A 4,475-nucleotide genomic window follows, 5' to 3' on the forward strand; every position below is an offset into this window, starting at 1 on the left:
ATGACCAATCTTGGCAAGACCAAAATACACCATCAGCTGCTACTTTTTCATGGCAAGTTAGATGTCCATGTTTAGAGGCATCCACCTTAAAGAGACACTTCATCCAAACATGTTATTGTCACTAATAATGTATAACAGCCTACAAGAAACAATTAGTATTTGTTTATCTCATCTCATAATCTCTAGCCGCTTTATCCTGTTCTACAGGGTCGCAGGCAAGCTGGAGCCTATCCCAGCTGACTACGGGCGAAAGGCGGGGTACACCCTGGACAAGTCGCCAGGTCATCACAGGGCTGACACATAGACAACCATTCACACTCTCATTCACACCTACGGTCAATTTAGAGTCACCAGTTAACCTAACCTGCATGTCTTTGGACTGTGGGGGAAACCGGAGCACCCGGAGGAAACCCACGCGGACACGGGGAGAACATGCAAACTCCACACAGAAAGGCCCTCGCCGGCCACGGGGCTCGAACCCGGACCTTCTTGCTGTGAGGCGACAGCGCTAACCACTACACCACTGTGCCGCCCCGTATTTGTTTATATGGATAATATTAATTTTATGATGTCTACCTCAGGTTTATTATTATACCCCCATTCCGAAGGAAGAGGGTTATACTGGTTTTCCTCTGTCCGTCCATCCATATCGCCGTCCGTCCGAAACACCCTTTTTCTCAGCAACCACAAATCATAGCCACTTGGTACTTGGTACCAAACTTCAGCTTGGGGTTCTATACCGTGTATACTGTTTTCAGGTCTGTCGTACATTGACTTCCTGTTTACTGACTGAATGTATTTATGAAACATATAGTGTGGATTTACAAAATTTTCATAACAGTTTTCTCACTTTTTGGGGGGGCTTTATTTTGCACTACATTACCTTTACTTTGTATTATTTCTTCTGCCTATTTATTTATTTGTATTTGTAATTGGCCTTCATGGTGGACAGCCAACTAAGGATTTCATTGTCCAAGAGGACATGTCCTTACTGTGCATATGACAATAAACACTTTGAACTTGAACTCAGCAACTACAAATCACAACTGCTTGATATTTGGTACTGAGCTTCAGCTTGGGGTTCTATACCGTGTATACCGTTTTCAGGTCTGTCGCACATCAACTTCCTGTTTACCGACTGAATGTATTTACAGAACATATAGCGTGGATTTTGACACTATTTCAAGAAGCAAAATGCGATTTCAGAATGCCAGTTTACCAGGATGCAATTTGAAATCCCTGGGGAGAGACACGGCTCTTTACTTACTTGTTTCAGGGTTCATTATTTGTTGAAGTCAACATTCATAATAAGTTTCCTATTCCTTCGATTGCTTGCATTCTGATTATAAGCAAGAGCAGGGGGATACGTAAGTGAGCAGTAGCTCACAGTTGATCTTATTCTGAAATGAGAACTGGCCTTCAGATACAGCTCTCCACACTCTGGATAAACTCAAGAGGAGCTTGAAACTGGATTTTTTTATATAGTTTAAATACATTTTAACTATGACCCGAGCTTAAAAGCAATGACACTGGAGACTCCTTCGATAATGTATTAGAAGCAATGCATTAATATGAACCTGTTGTTTATGTTACAGCCAGAACTATCTGTGATGTTATAAAATATATATACAACCCCGATTCCAAAAAAGTTGGGACAAAGTACAAATTGTAAATAAAAATGGAATGCAATGATGTGGAAGTTTCAAAATTCCATATTTTATTCAGAATAGAACATAGATGACATATCAAATGTTTAAACTGAGAAAATGTATCATTTAAAGAGAAAAATTAGGTGATTTTAAATTTCATGACAACAACACATCTCAAAAAAGTTGGGACAAGGCCATGTTTACCACTGTGAGACATCCCCTTTTCTCTTTACAACAGTCTGTAAACGTCTGGGGACTGAGGAGACAAGTTGCTCAAGTTTAGGGATAGGAATGTTAACCCATTCTTGTCTAATGTAGGATTCTAGTTGCTCAACTGTCTTAGGCCTTTTTTGTCGTATCTTCAGTTTTATTGGCCCTTTTCCACTACCCTTTTTCAGCTCACTTCAGCTCACCTCAGCCCGACACGGCTCGCGTTTCGACTACCTCAGAGCAGCACGACTCAGCTCGCTTCAGCCCTACTCAGCACCCAAAACTCGCACAGTTTTGGAGTAGGGCTGAAGCGAGTCAAACCGAGCCGAGTGGGGCTAGGGGCGTGAGGAGACACTCCCCTGTGCACTGATTGGTGAGGAGGAGTGTCCTCACATGCCCACACACGTCCCGCGAGCACGCTGGGATCTGTAAACACCGTAAACCCGGAAGAAGAATAATTACTTATTACGAGAATTCCTGAAGCCTTAAGTGCCTCGCCTCATCTATACGCTCTTGCCAGTATCTGTTGGCGTTGTCGGTGACAACAAGCCACAGCACCAAGACCAGCAACACTAACGACTCCATGTCCTCCATGTTTATTGTTTACTATCCGGGTCGTGAGACTACCGCTTAAAAGGTCACTGATGTCACTGTTTGCGCTGCCTAACAACATCATGTGACTTCCACCCACTTTCGCTAACTCCACCCAATGTGTCCACCCACTTCCAGCCAGCATGGTTCAGCACGGTTGTAGTTGAAATGCAACTCCAACAGCCCCACTCAGCTCGACTCAGCCCAACTCAGCCGCGTTGGTAGTGGAAAAGCGGCAAAAGATGCGCCAAATGTTTTCTATGGGTGAAAGATCTGGACTGCAGGCTGGCCAGTTCAGTATCCGGACCCTTCTTCTACGCAGCCATGATGCTGTAATTGATGCAGTATGTGGTTTGGCATTGTCATGTTGGAAAATGCAAGATCTTCCCTGAAAGAGACGTCATCTGGATGGGAGCATATGTTGCTCTAGAACCTGGATATACCTTTCAGCATTGATGGTGTCTTTCCAGATGTGTAAGCTGCCCATGCCACACGCACTAATGCAACCCCATACCATCAGAGATGCAGGCTTCTGAACTGAGCGCTGATAACAACTTGGGTCGTCCTTCTCCTCTTTAGTCCGAATGACACGGCATCCCTGATTTCCATAAAGAACTTCAAATTTTGATTTGTCTGACCACAGAACAGTTTTCCACTTTGCCACAGTCCATTTTAAATGAGCCTTGGCCCAGAGAAGACGTCTGCGCTTCTGGATCATGTTTAGATACAGCTTCTTCTTTGAACTATAGAGTTTTAGCTGGCAACGGCGGATGGCACGGTGAATTGTATTCACAGATAATGTTCTCTGGAAATATTCCTGAGCCCATTTTGTGATTTCCAATACAGAAGCATGCCTGTATGTGATGCAGTGCCGTCTAAGGGCCCGAAGATCACGGGCACCCAGTATGGTTTTCCGGCCTTGACCCTTACGCACAGAGATTCTTCCAGATTCTCTGAATCTTTTGATGATATTATGCACTGTAGATGATGATATGTTCAAACTCTTTGCAATTTTACACTGTCGAACTCCTTTCTGATATTGCTCCACTATTTGTCAGCGCAGAATTAGAGGGATTGATGATCCTCTTCCCATCTTTACTTCTGAGAGCCGCTGCCACTCCAAGATGCTCTTTTTATACCCAGTCATGTTAATGACCTATTGCCAATTGACCTAATGAGTTGCAATTTGGTCCTCCAGCTGTTCCTTTTTTGTACCTTTAACTTTTCCAGCCTCTTATTGCCCCTGTCCCAACTTTTTTGAGAAGTGTTGCTGTCATGAAATTTCAAATGAGCCAATATTTGGCATGAAATTTCAAAATGTCTCACTTTCGACATTTGATATGTTGTCTATGTTCTATTGTGATGAATACAGTATCAGTTTTTGAGATTTGTAAATTATTGCATTCCGTTTTTATTTACAATTTGTACTTTGTCCCAACTTTTTGGGAATCGGGGTTGTGTATATATATACAGTGGTGCTTGAAAGTTTGTGAACCCTTTAGAATTTTCTATATTTCTGCATAAATATGACCTAAAACATCATCAGATTTTCACACAAGTCCTAAAGTAGATAAAGAGAACCCAGTTAAACAAATGAGACAAAAATATTATACTTGGTCATTTATTTATTGAGGAAAATGATCCAATATTACATATCTGTGAGTGGCAAAAGTATGTGAACCTTTGCTTTCAGTATCTGGTGTGACCCCCTTGTGCACCAATAACTGCAACTAAATGTTTCTGGTAACTGTTGATCAGTCCTGCACACCGGCTTGGAGGAATTTTAGCCCATTCCTCCGTACAGAACAGCTTCAACTCTGGGATGTTGGTGGGTTTCCTCACATGAACTGCTCGCTTCAGGTCCTTCCACAACATTTCGATTGGATTAAGGTCAGGATTTTGACTTGGCCATTCCAAAACATTAACTTTATTCTTCTTTAACCATTTTTTGGAAGAATGACTTGCGTGCTTAGGGTCGTTGTCTTGCTGCATGACCCACCTTCTCTTGAGATTCACTTCATGGAC

This window comes from Neoarius graeffei, chromosome 3, assembly GCF_027579695.1.
Source record: "Neoarius graeffei isolate fNeoGra1 chromosome 3, fNeoGra1.pri, whole genome shotgun sequence".
NCBI lineage: Eukaryota > Metazoa > Chordata > Actinopteri > Siluriformes > Ariidae > Neoarius > Neoarius graeffei.